The sequence below is a fragment of the Mus caroli genome, chromosome 1 (assembly GCF_900094665.2).
Source record: "Mus caroli chromosome 1, CAROLI_EIJ_v1.1, whole genome shotgun sequence".
Taxonomy (NCBI): domain Eukaryota; kingdom Metazoa; phylum Chordata; class Mammalia; order Rodentia; family Muridae; genus Mus; species Mus caroli.
The window spans coordinates 163,176,916-163,191,571 of NC_034570.1; the positions used below are offsets into that span (position 1 = coordinate 163,176,916).

Below are 14,656 nucleotides of genomic sequence, written 5' to 3' on the forward strand. Positions count from 1 at the left end.
TGGAATTAGATCTTCTTTGAATGTCTGCTAGAACTCTGCACTAAACCCATCTGATCCTGGGCTTTTTTTGGTTGGGAGACTATTAATGACTGCTTCTATTTCTTTAGGAGATATAGGACTGTTTAGATCATTATCCTGATCCTGATTCAACTTTGTTACCTGGCATCTTTCTAGAAATTTGTCCATTTTATTCAGGTTTTCCTGTTTTGTTGAGTATAGCCTTTTGTAGAAGGATCTGATGGTGTTTTGGATTTCTTCAGGATCTGTTGTTATGTCTCCCTAGCCACAATGCTTTTAAGTTATCTTTTCTATCGTATACTTCCATTCTTAAAAGCTAGGATGGGGCTGAGTGTTCTACTGTTAGAGCATTTCTCTGGTCTCCATAAGCTGATTCTCCCTCAGTAAAACTCTTCAGGTGTTTCCTCTCTATCTATGCTGAACTGATTATTTAAACAGTCCTTTCTGAAGATCATCTTTGGAATAAATTGGTCATTGTCTCCTGTTTCCCAAATTCATGAACAGATCGAGACGTTGTTGAATTAGTAGCTGAAAGACTTGTTGGAAGTGCTGCTTACTTGGAGGAAGTAACTGAACAGAGGTTGAATTCAAAAGAATATTTATCCTTTCACAGGTAAAAGGTTTAGAAAGGAAGAAAATATACCTTGCACTTGGAACAATATGAGAGATGTCTTAACATTGTCAAAGGACTTGCCAAGACCTTGTCTACCACAAGTTTCTGTGTCAAAGTGTAGAATTATTTGAAAGATGTTGTTTTAGAAGAGAGCCCTGACCGCACATCCTGCTTCTTGGGGCTTCCTGGAATGTTGCTTCATCAGAATTCATTTCATTATACTCAGACACACAGAGGTCAGCACAACTGTGGTCCAAGTTCAAGCTGGAGGCAGAACTTACCATTGTCCATGCAATGCTGATTCTGCAGGCACATGGAATGCCATAGCTACAGGGTCATGGAGGTTTTCTCAGGGATTTAAAAGGAAATCCTGAAACTCAGCCAATATATAGCAGTTTGGATTCTCTGTGAGTAGTTTCTTGATAAGAGGACTTGTGAAGCTCAGAGGGCAAAATTTAAGCCACAGTGGACACAGGGACTAGAAATCACTGAGGACATGGAACATCTGCAAAGAAAAAGTCTAGGCAGTGAGAAGAGCCAGCCTGAAGGAGAACCATGTGGTTTGATGACATCAAGGTCTAAGGAGCTCACATTCTACTACCAATTCTTGTGACTCCAGGCAGACTGATGAGATTTAGTGTTTACTTTCATGGGCTTAGGTCTTGCCTTAGTTCCACCCCCATTCTTTGTCCCATTTTTTCCTTTTGGGAATGATGGTAGTTACGTTGTGCAGTTGTTTCTGTTTATATTTGCTTGATTTTATAGGAGCTCACAACCAACATTGTTTGCCTTGATAATAGGGAGCCTCAGAGGACACTTTGAGTTTGGACTTTTGAGAAATGCCCTTAGAAAGAGACTAAATGCATTTTATGTTATGATATAAAATTGAGCTTCTGAGGACCAGGGGTGGGAGGTGGTGTGGTTTGGATATGAAGGGTCCTATAAAGGCTCATGTTAAAGTCTTGATCTTAAGCTGGTGGCATTCCTATGAAGTGACTGGATCGTGAAGGTGCTGGAGTTTTTACTAGATTTGTTCATGCACGAGTTCATAGCTGAATGGGCCTTTTGGGAACCAGGCCTACTTGGAGGATGTAAGTCATCAAGAGCATTCCTTTGAAGGAATTCCTTATCTTGAAGCCCTTTCTGTCTATCTCTGCTTTCCAGCCAATCAGAGACAACAACCTAGGTGCACCACTATGTGCTTGCTGTCTTGATGCTTTCTACCTAACTTTTCCTTCTGGTCCCTTAGTTCCCATCAATTACTCTGAGACTAATTAGTTATTATTAAATGTCTGGGCCATATGCTTTGGCTCATTCCTTGATTAGCTAATAGCTTATTTAACCCATTTAAACTATCCTATGTCTACCATGTGGTTAATTATCTTTCTTTCAGTCCCAGCCCACCTCTTCCCTAGTCACCTGCCCCCCTGTTTTACATCCGTCTTTTTGCTTCTCAGTCTGTCTCCCCTCTCATTTCTCTAGACTTTTCCCTAGTCTGTCTTTTACCTCTTACTGTTTCTGAGAATTCTCTCTCTTCCTGCCAGTGTCCTGCCTCATACAAATATCCTGCCTCAGCTCATTGGCCAATGGTTTTTTATTGACAGGTGATGTTTATAAGAGATTCTCTCTACAGGATCCACCTAACCATGTACTAAAATTCCTAAAAATGGCCAAATAAATATTTTTTTAAAATTTTATATTCCACTACTACTCCTGCTTTTGGTGTTTTGTCACAGTACAAAAAGTGTCTAACACAAAATGTCTTCTGTTGCCCTTGATGTCCTCCTATTCTCCCTATGAAGTTGTTCCCGTAACAGGTTTATTGACTTTCAGCTTGCCTGCTGTGTGAACTTCTTTCAGGGTCTGTAGCAATTCCTGGCAGAAAATCATAAGTTCAGCTGAATCTCTAGGTCCCTGATATAGATCAAGTTCAAATTCACTTTGATGAGACAATTCTCAGGTTGGTGTAGGTAAGGGAGAGGACACACACCTCTCCTTGATCCTTTACTCTCTCTTCACAAAGCACATGCCTGACTATTCACTCACCCATTCTCTTACCACCTGAAGCTGATATGACCTGGCAAAAACAAAACAAAATAACACATACTGTGTTTCTCCTTCAGCATTTAGGAAATCTTTGCAGGCTCAAAAGGCAATGGGCTCCATCATTCATTTCTGGAATATCTAGTTTTCCTGCATTGTATTTTGACTGAAGCCCATGCCCTTCATAACTCTTACCAGTGCTTTCTTTGGTTTCAACTTTTTGGTTAAATTTCAGTATTCTATCTTAAAAAATAGAACTGCTGAAGAGATGCTTTTGACAATGAAAAGTAATGATCAAACACTAGGAGATACTGTATTTTTTGGTATAAATCCAGTAGTTCAATAAACGGGAAATTAAAACTAAACAGCAGACCAGATCTATAGGGCTCAAAGTATCATTATGTTCAAAGTAAGTATCTATTATTAGTGATTTTTCTTCCCAGAAATTTTGCCCTACTGGAGTATAACTTCCATCCCAGTCATGGGATCATGCTGACTAGATAATGCTACTTTTAGATAAACACCAAGTTCAGGCTATTGGGTTCAAAGTAGACCCTGATAAACAAACATGATTGTTTCCAGGAAAAGCAGAGTTCGAAAGTACAAATTCTCAGTATTTCCCATAAAGAATTGGCTGTTGTCAAACCCGTCTAAGGAACTTGCTCTACCTCTTTTGTGTAGAGGTCAGTGCAAGCAGGAGGGATATGGGTTTCTTCAACTTTTTGATCAAGCTCATGTGAGTCTTGGGAGATTAGAGGGGAAAAATTCATACCTCATTTTTCATATATATGAGAGAAATAAAGAAACATCCTCTTCACTTAAAATGTGAGCAAGAAAGATGATATATCAGTTAATACAGAGACTCACAACTGATCAAAGTACAGGGGAAAAGTGACAGCAGAGTGCCCAGCCTGAACTGTAACATCTGTATTGCAACCCTCCTCTCTGAAGGGTTGGGATACACCACAGAAAAGGGAGTGGAAGGGTTGTAAGAGCCATAGGATGGGGACTACTTTTGTAAAACAGTCTCCTCTGGACATGATAGGACTGATGCACTCATAAAGAAGCAGCAGCTATGGTTGCCTGCACAAGACTTATACAGGATTGAACCAGTCAAAATTCCAATATGGATGGCATAGGGGTTCATAAGGCCCCACTTCTACATGAGGATCTACTGGCATTTTATGCCTTCAGGGGTTGGGGGGGGAGAGTCAGTTGTTTTGCATGAGTGGGATCTCTGGTAGGTTTTACCCATGTTTCAGTGGCTGGCTTATACATCTATGTGAGTATGGGTAGCACTATTTAGACTCATTAGACTATTAAAAATTTAAAAAGAAGGCAGGAAGTTGGGAGGGGATGTGGTGAGGGTAGTCTGAGAAGAGCTGGAGGGAGTTAGTAGGGGATGGACATAATCTAAGTTCACACATTCTATATACATATATATATATGTATATATATATATATATATATATATATATATATATATATNTGTGTGTGTGTGTGTGTGTGTGTGTGTGTGTGTATACACGTGTGTTATGTACACACACATATACATATTATGTTATCTTGCTTATGTAGAGATTCACATTCGTAAATAATGGGGAATTCAGGATTTATATGCATCTTCAGTTGCAGAGGGGGCATGGAAGGTGCCAGTGCTGTGTGAGTGAGTGATTTTCCAGTCTGGCATCCTGATGTTTGCAGTCAGAGTTACTGTTAGAAATGATGAGGCCCTGGGTTAGGAAATGAACAACAGTTATTTCTTAGATAGAAATGGCTGACAGAGGCCTAACCCCTATGATCCAGATTTTGTTACTGGAAGAGGGTCGTTTATGCAGTTGTGGGGTTACGAATAGAATGAGGGGTAGGGTTGGCTATGTCAAAATGGCCTCAGTCGACTTTCTGGAACCTCCTCCACTTGAGGGTCTTATGATCTGCCAGAAGTTTCTCAACCATGATCAAGGGCTTTATGAGCTTAGATATAAGTTCTTTTCCTTTCATATGTCTCCATCCATTTAAGCAAAGTTCAATATCTAAGTTGTATGATGATACTGCTTCCACATCCATTCATGTACACACTCACTAAACATCACTCTTTGATTGTCTACTTCATACCATGCATTATTGGGGTTTTACTTTTCTACTTGGTTGGTTCCATGCATTGATTTCTATCTTCCTAGTAAGTAAGTGGCTATGGTTATAGTTAGAATACTGTACACTTGACCTTTCCCCCAGGTTTCCAAAACAAATCCCTTTAGTTCAGGTAAGTATTTCTTTACTACAGTCAATATTCTATTTATTACTTGTAGCTTATCTTGTTAAAATGCTCTTCATTTCAACAAGATTACTCTTTCTATAACCATTTCTACTTTCTTTTCTTTTCCTGGTGGCCAGAACATCAACCCCTGTTCTTTATTCCACTTCCCAGCCTGTTTGCATGGATATTTATTTCTATTATTATTTCTAGACTTAGTAACTGCTAGTTCTTATTTGATCACCAAAGCAGGTCAGACCCTAATTGATGTCATTCGGCTGTATGTTTGAGGGAAGTGTATACAGAATTGGAGTTCTGCTTCGATTATACTTTGATCTTTAAGTCAAATATATACTCAGTAAACCTAGATCTATGGCCATTTAATTTCTCCCCTCTCGTGCTATTTTCTCGAAATCTATTGGTCTTTCTCCTTTCTTGTGGGTCCTCTTATCCACCCCTCAGCTTTCTTTTTAAACACTTTGGCTCACTCTCCTTATAATTAAAATAGATTTTAGGCAGGTATCTCATTTCAAAGCTTGAATGGTTATTTTTTTCTTAAACGTTTATTGGTTCTTTGTAAATTTCGCATCATGCACCCCAACCTCACTGATCTCCCCTTTCCATCATACCCATCTTCCACCCTTGTAACCTCCTCCCAGACAGGAAAAAAATCACATCATGGAAGCTGTAGTGTGTCACAGTATATAATTTTGTCCACACCTCTTTGCTTGCATTTGTTCATTGTACTGATTCATTGGTCTGGTATGAGGCTTTCAGGGTTTTGTTACTCTATCAGTACTGAAATCTCACTGAAACTTCTCTCAGATATCCTGTTACCCTGTGTGGTGGAAATCCTGTAGTTTTGGATCTGTAGGACTGCCCCCTTCATGAACTCCAGAGCTCATTGATGGGGTAGATGTTGAGGTTTGCCAATTCAAAGTCCTGGACCAGGCCTGAGAGAGATATCTGAGCTGGTCAGCCCACTGGCTCTTCCACTTTTACACCCTTGGGGCTAGTTCACCTGCAACCCCTGCATCCAGGGCCAGCTTTACTCTGCTTTCCAGATGGTGTGCAGGGCCCACTCTCCCAAGTGCTGAAGTAGATGAGGGGCAGAAACTGCTCACCTGCCTCCATAGGTGACAAAGGGCAGGGGTATCTCTCCTTTGCCCATGTCATCACAAAGCAGACAAGTGGCATGACCAGCTAGCTGGTTGTGCCCCTGTCACCAGGTTCACCTCTCCTGTGCTACCCAGGTGAGGTACAGAGCCAGCCCTCCCAAGTGCTGCAGTAGGTGAAGGGTAGGGCCAGTTCTTCTGTTCTCATGACCCCAGGGCCAGGTCTCCTACCTGCTATAGGTGGGTGTCTCTCCCTTTTCCATGCTACCACACGGGGAGATGAGTGGCAGGGCAGGCTCATCTATGCTCATATCCTTATGATGGGTTCACCCACAACTCCCACAATGTGCAAGGTCCAGTCTCCTGAATACTGCAACTAGCTAAGAGCAGGGCAAGCTCTCCTTCCTTTAAGCCCTCAGAGCCAGCTTACACATCCCTCAGATATCAGCATGTCCCCCAAATGGCAGCCCAGACCAGGGACATTAGCCTGACCTTTGGAGGTCACTGACACTTGCTGCTGCAATGAATCCAGATGTGGTTTTAGGAGGCATCACTGGCTATTCACATCAGGTTATTCCTCACTAGGCTCACGACTCCAGTTTTGCCTCTCTTTATTGTGTCTTCCTCCTTTTTCTCTTTCTCTTTCTCTTCCATTTCTCTACTTGCTCCTCTTAGTGGCACCCAGGGTCTCAGAGTGTCTGGAATCATCTCAAGAGTGGCATCAGGAGTGCTATGTTCAGCTCATGCATTAAGGCACTGGGCACACCCCTCCCTCCCAGGCTTGCCCAGTGCCATGGGATCATCTTAGGCTAGCTCCCTGTCTGGGATCCATGGCGTCAGTCTGGTGGTAGTCTCAAGCTTGTTCCTAGACAAGTGGCCCTATGTGAGGGTTGTCTGTCTCTGGCTTACTCTCACCTGGGATCTGAGAGTCTTTCCTAGTCTACATAGCACCAAACCAGTGTTTGGCTCAGGTTCAGTTTTTCAGTGAATGTTAGGCTACTAATCATTCAGATGTTCGTAGGTCAGAACAATGATTGTAGACATAGCCTCTCTCTTCTCTGCTACCTACTGACACACACATGACACAGTAGCAATGCCTCTAGGAGTGGAGGCTAGAATGATTCTTATTTTAATTAATCAAGAGGAGACAGGGTGTCTCCCTTGTCTCTCCTCCCCTTTTCCTTTGAGAGGGGTGGGTACCCTGGGTATCCTTCTCCCCTGGTACATCAAGTCTCTGCAGGATTGCTTGCATCCTCTCCCCCTGAGGCCTTAAAAGTCAATCTCACTTGCTATCTGCTTCATGGATTTTCTTCTATCTAAGGTGTGGTTTTCACACCTTCCAAATGCCATGGGGATAAAGTGTAAATGTTTTGGAATCAGATAAATCTGTATTCCAATTACGAACCTCTCCTGTTATCACTATGTAAAGTTTATAAAACATTCAATCTTCTGAACTTATTGTTCCTCATACATGAAACAGGGTTTTAGTGAATACTAACTGCATGCTAAATATTTTTAGTTGAGTGTTTTGTGAATAGCAAGTGCATAAAGCAATTATTAGCATTATGTCATTTTTTAGTAATCCCATTATTTGGTCTTATATTGGAAGTATTTATGTATAGACATCCTTTTTTATTTATGTATATCAAATGAAGTTATCTAAATACCTTTCCAAGTAAAAAGAGTTTTAAAGTGTTTACTTTTCTTTATCTCATCTACTGCCTATCAATTTTCTGCACAAATGCTAGGGGATTAATAAATATTTTTGGAGAAATAAGTAATAGAAAACTATATTAACATTTTTTAAAATACATACACATCGAAGGAGGGAGAGAGGAAGATAGAGATAGATAGATAGAGTTGAAAGGTAAGTAGACATGAAATCATTCATAGTCTATCAATTTGGTATGTTCATTACCTTAGATTAAGGATTCTTCACTCTTTATTATAGTTTGTATACTTGACACACTTTTAGGTACCCAATAGAGCAGTGTTTACTAAGGCAGAAGTCTGTTCGCAGGTGTCTATAATATATTCATCATGTATAATCAGGACTATGTGCCTGTGGAATGTCAGTTATTTCCCATTTCTTTCCATCTGTTTTATTGCACATACATATAACATTTTCTTTATTTATTCACCCTCTTAGAAGCATTTAGAATATTTTCACATCTTGGCTATTGTGACTAATGTTGCTGTGAACATGTATGTGGTGTTAGTGTTTTTTTAAGAACCTGACTTCAATTCTTCTGGTAGGCCTGCAAGTTGAATTCCTGAATCACATGAAAATTACATTTTAAATTGAAAAATATTCTTTAAAATTTAACCCTTTGGATCCAATTTGTACTGTGCATATACTTCTCGTGTAGGGTATACTTACCTCAAACACCCTCACTTAACTCCTCCTAGATCTTTTCCATTTCTTTAACTCCCAACTTTGAGTCCTCTCCTTTTGTTTTTCTTTGTTTTGTTTTGTTTTGTTTTGCTTAGTATTCTATCAGCTAAAATTTGTGATGTTCATACACTTCCAGAGCTGAGCTCTCCAGTAGACTATGATCTACATTCCATCAGCAACATTGTCAAAGAAAACTGATTCTCCCTCCACCAGAAACCATCAACTGTCCCTATCTCTTCAATTAGAGGTGGGAACTTATGAACCCCTTCCAACCACAGGATAAAATGATGATGGGACTGGTCTTGTGCAGGCCCTATGCAAGGAGCACAGCTGCTGTGTGTTCATGAGTGCAGTGGTCCTGTCATGCTCGGCAATCACTGTATACTCCAGTCCTCACCGATCTCTCCAGGACTAGTCAACGCTTAAATTCTTTTGGTGAAACATCTTACTGTTTTTCAAAATGGCTTCACTATTTTGCATTTCTATCAATGATGTACCAGGATTCCAATTTCTTTACATACATTTTATAAAAGTTAGTTTTGAAAGTGGCCACTCAAACTGGTATTATTCCATTGTGATTTGGGGTTTTTATTTCTTTTCTGATTTGGGTAATAAAGACATGTCAAAACAAAACCAAAGATAACTTAAAGGAAATCACTGGGAATAAATATTTGAATGTCAGTGTAGATAGTGAGATTAATTATCAGCCACTGAATAAAATAACAAATCACATTTTTTTTATAATATCACAAATTAGTGATAAAAAGTGTGATGCAGTGCAACAAGGTTATCAACGTAAAATGAAAAATCAGTGGCAAAAATGTAGAGGGATTTGGTTTATACTCTTTCAATAAAGTGGTTGAACAGCATTGGAATCCACATGCCTGCAGGTTGACAGGTACATGCCATTCCAACATATAAAAGCCTGAAGCAAGAACTTGGGAAATTGGAAGATAGACTGACTTGTATGTTAAGATTATCTCAGAAAAGCAAGGATGCATATGTGTTTCTTCTTCTTCTTCTTCTTCTTCTTCTTCTTCTTCTTCTTCTTCTTCTTCTTCTTCTTCTTCTTCTTCTTCTTCCTCTTCCTCTTCCTCTTCCTCTTCCTCTTCTTTTTTTCTTCTTCTTTGTCATCATCATCGTCGTTGTCATTGTCCTCCTCCTCTTCCTCTTCCTCCTCCTTCTCATCCTCATCCCATACCTGTTTGTATCCTAATAAAAGTGAGAGAGAAAGAGAGGGTGTGGGTTTGCATTGGTAGGTAGATGGGGAGGACATGGGAGGAGTTGAGGGAGAGGAAATGGGAAACCATAACCAGAATATACTGTATTAAAAATGATTTCAATTATATATTTTAAAAGGCATAAATGCAAGTCTAAGTGTATAGTTCAACTATAGAGCACTGATCTAACATGCACAGAGGTCTGAATTCCATTCACAGTGTGGAAAACAACAAACAAATAAAGAGAAAAAGAATAATTCAGTATCTTATCTCTTGTTAGCATGCAATAAGCAATAAAAAAATTCTGTATTGTCAACAAGCAAAACCACATATATAACCATAAGAAAACTCTAGAAAAATCTAAAATTTGAGGGTATTTAAGACAATCACTAAACAGTAATCTTTGGGAATTTTTCAGGTAATGCAAAACAACAAACAGATAATTTAAAAAAGGAAAGGCTTTTCCAGACTGCGAGAGTTTGATAGGTCTAAGAAATAGTAAATGAAAAGTTTCATTCTCCCCGTTCTGCCTGGTCCTTCCTGCTGGGGCAGACCCATAGTTGGTCTGCTCCCCAGAAGACTCCATATTCCAATATATCCTAGAGGAGCCTCTGCACTCAGAGCAGTTGGTAAGAACCCCCCACCCCTGCTCTGAGTCCTGAGCTGCTGCTGGGAGCCTGGTGGACTCGGGACCCATCACTCTCCCCCCCCCAGATACCACTCCTCTTCCTTCCATCCTTCCCACCCCTTCCACCAGGTCCTTGATGCTGGGGAAGACCAATAGTTAGTCTGCTCCCCTGAAGACTCTGTATCCTGATACATTCTAGAGGACCCACTGCACTCAGAATAGTTATCTGAAGGCCTCCCAGGAGATCTACTGCAGCCAGGGCAACAGATCAGCAGCTTCTCTGCCACTGTGAAGAGCCCCCAATTAGAAGGCCCCACAGGTGGTCTGATACATCCAGGGCTGCAAGCCTAACAGGAGACCTGATGTAATCCAGGGACAAAAGAGGCAGACTGCATACAGTCATCCAGATCAACAAACACTAGACATATCCAGATGGTGAAAGGCAAGTGCAAGACCACAAGCAACAGAAGCCAAAATATGTGGGCATCATCAGAACCTTGTTCTTCCAACACAGCAATCCCTGAATACACCAACACACCTGAAAATCAGGAATCTGCCCTAAAACCCTATCTCATGAAGATAATAGATTTCTTTCAGGAGGATATCAATAACTCACTGAAAGAAATATAGAAAAACACAGGCAAACAGGTGAAGGAATCGAATAAAGCAATCCAAGACATGGAAGTAGAAACAATAAATAAAATGAAAATGGAGGCCAACCTGGAAATGGAAAACATTATAAAGAGGTCTGGAATTACAGATGTAACTATTACCAACAGAATACAAGAGATAGAAGAGAGAATCTCATGTGTAGAATATACTGTAGAAGAGAATGACACAACTGTCAAAGAAAATTCAAAACATAAAAAACTCCTAACCCAAAGCATCCAGGAAATTCAGGAGAAAATGAAAAGACCAAATCTAAGAATAATTGGAATAGAGTATTATAATGAAGATTCCCAGCTCAAATAACCTGAAAATGTCTTCAACAAAATCATAGAAGAAAACTTCCCCAACCTAAAGAAAGAGATGGATGTAAAGGTACAAGAAGCCTATATAACACCAAATATATGGACCAGAAAAGAAAATTTCATCACAAAATTATCAAAACACTAAATGCACAGAGCAAAGAAAGAATATTAAAAGCTGCAAGGGAAAAAGGCCAAGTAACATACAAAGGTAGACTTATCATAATTACACCAGACTTCTCAACAGAGACTATAAAAGCCAGAAGACCCTGGTCAGAAGTCATGCAGACTCTAAGAGAACACAAATGCCAGCCCAGGCTACCATACCCAGCAAAATTCTCAATCAACATAGATGGAGAAAACAAAATATTCCAGAACAAAACCAAATTCAAACAGTATGTATCTACCAACACAGTGTTACAGAGGATCCTGGAAGGAAAAATCTAACACAAGGAAGATACCTGCACCAAAGAAAGAACAAGATATTAAGCATCTCACAACAAAGTCAAAAGCAGAGAGCCACATGCACATAAAACCACCTACAAAACCAAACATGTCAGGAACCAACAGTCATCTCTCTTTAATTTCTCTCAATATTAATGTGCTCAACTCATCTATAAAAAGACATAAGTTAACAGACTGGATATGCAGTCAAGATCCAGCATTTTGCTGCACACAAGAAACACACCTCAACAACAAAGACAGGTTCTGTCTCAGAGTAAAAGGATGGAAAAAAGTCTTCTAAGAAAGTTGTCCAAGGAAACAAGCAGGAGTTGCCATCCTAATAACCAATAAAATAGACTTTCAACCAAAAGTTATCAAGCATGATAAAGAAGGACACTTCACATTTATCATGGGGAAAATCCACCAAGAGAAAGTCTCAATTCTGGATATCTATGCCCCAAATGCAAGAGCACCCAAATTCATAAAAGAAACATTACTAAAATTCAAAACACACATTGAACCCCACACAATAATAGTGGATGATTTCAACACCCCACTCTTACCAATGGACAGGTCATTGAAACAGAAACTAAACAAAAACACAGTGAAACTAAGAAAGGTTATGAAACAAATGGATTTAATAGATATCTACAGAACATTTCACCCTAAAAGAAAAGAATACACCTTCTTCTCAGCACCTCATAGTACATTCTCCAAAATCTACCATATAATTGGTCACAAAACAACCCTCAACTGATACAAGAAGATTGAAATAATACCACACATCCTATCAGACCACTATGACCTAAGGCTGGTCTTCAATAACAGTAAAAACTACAGAAAGTCCACACACATGTGGATACTGAGCAAATCTTTACTCAGTGATAACTTGGTCAAGGGAGAAATAAAGAAAGAAATTAAAGACTTCCTGGAACTTAATGAAAATGTTGACACATCATACCCAAACCTATGGGACAAAACAAAAGCAGTGCTAATAGGAAAGTTCATGGCACTAAGTGCCTTGGTAAAGAAACTGGAGAGGTCTTACACTAAACAACATAACAGAAAACCTGAGGGCCCTAGAACAAAAAGTAGCAAACTCACCTTAGAGGTGTAGAAGGCAGGAAATAGTTAAACTTAGGGCCAAAATTAACCAGATAGAAACAAAGAAAATAATACAAAGAATCAGCAAAACCAAAAGCTAGTTCTTTTAAAAAACTCAATAAGATAGATAAACCCCTAGCCAAAGTAACTAAAGGGCCAAGAGGCAGTATCCAAATTAATAAATCAGAAATGAAAAGGGAGGCATAACAACAGAAATGGAGGAAATTAAAAAAAATCATCAGATCCTACTCTAAAAGCCTACACTCAACAAAATTGAAAAAATCTAGATGAAATGGATGGTTTTCTAGACAGATGCCACATTCCAAAGTTAAATCAAGAGCAGGTAAGCTATCTAAACAGATCCATATCACACAAGGAAATAGAAGTCATTAAAAAGATCCCAACCAAAAAAAATAAAATAAAATAAAAAGCCAGGGCTAGATGGACTTAGTGCAGAATTCTACCAGACCTTCAAAGAAGACCTGGTACCAAATTTCCTGAAACTATTCCATAAAATAGAAACAGAAGGAATCCTACCCAACTCATTCTATGAAGCTACAATTACTCTGATACCTAAGCCACACAAGGACCCAACCAAAAAAGAGACCTTCAGACCAATCTTGCTTATGAATATCAGTGCGAAAAATACTCAATAAAATTCTTGCAAACCGAACTCAAAATCAGATCAAAACCACCATTCACCATGATCAAGTAGGCTTCATCCCAGTGATGCAAGGTTGGTTTAACATACAAAAGTCCATTAATGTAATCCACTACATAAACAAACTCAAAGAAAAAAAAATCAAATGATCATATCCTTAGATGCTGTAAAAGTGTTTGACAAAATACAATACTCCTTCATGTTAAAAGTATTGGAGATATCAGGAATTCAAGGCCCATACCTAAACACAATAAAAGCAATTTACTGCAAACCAACAGCCAATATCAAATTAAATGGAGACATACTTGAAGCAATCCCACTGATATCAGTGACAAGACAAGGATGCCAACTCTCTGCATATTTATTCAATATAGTACTCAAAGTGTTAGCTAGAACAATAAGACAACAAAAAGAGATCAAGGGGGATACAAATTGGTAAAGAAGAAATAAAGGCATCACTATTTGCAGATGATATAATAGTATACATAAGTAACCCCAAAAATTCTACCATAGAACCCCAGCTGATAAACAATTTCAGCAAAGTATCCTGATATAAAATTAACTCAAATAAATCAGTAGCCTTCCTTTATACAAAGGATAAACAGGCTGAGAAAGAAATTATGGAAACAATTCCCTTCACAATAGCCACAAATAGTATAAAATATCTTGGGGTAACTCTAACCAAAGAAGTGAAAGACTTGTGTGATAATAACTTCAAGTCTCTCAAGAAAGAAATCAAGGATCTCAGAAAATGGAGAACTCTCCCATGCTCATGGACTTGAAGAATTAACAGTAAAAATGGCCATCCTACCAAAGGCAATCTATAAATTCAATGCAATCCCCATCAAAATCCCAACACAATTCTTTAAAGACATGGCAAGAGCAATTCTCAAATTCATCTGGAAAGGAAAAAACAAAATAAAACAAAACAAAACAACAAAAAACAAAAAAACCAGAATAGCAAAAACAATTCTTTTTTTTTAAATTTTTTATTACATCTTTTCCTCAATTACATTTCCAATGCTATCCCAAAAGTCCTCCATACCCTCCCCCCACTTCCCTACCCACCCATTTGCATTTTTTTGGCCCTGGTGTTCCCCTGTACTGGGGCATATAAAGTTTGCATGTCCAATGGGCCTCTCTTTCCAGTGATGGCATACTAGGCCATCTTTTGATACATATGCAGCTAGAGT

At 39.1% G+C, this 14,656-nt stretch overlaps 1 pseudogene; it reads right to left on the reverse strand.

Annotated features, from left to right (window-relative positions):
• Positions 1-7,030: 7,030 nt before the first annotated feature.
• Positions 7,031-7,153, reverse strand: LOC115032473 (annotated as a pseudogene).
• Positions 7,154-14,656: the final 7,503 nt, after the last annotated feature.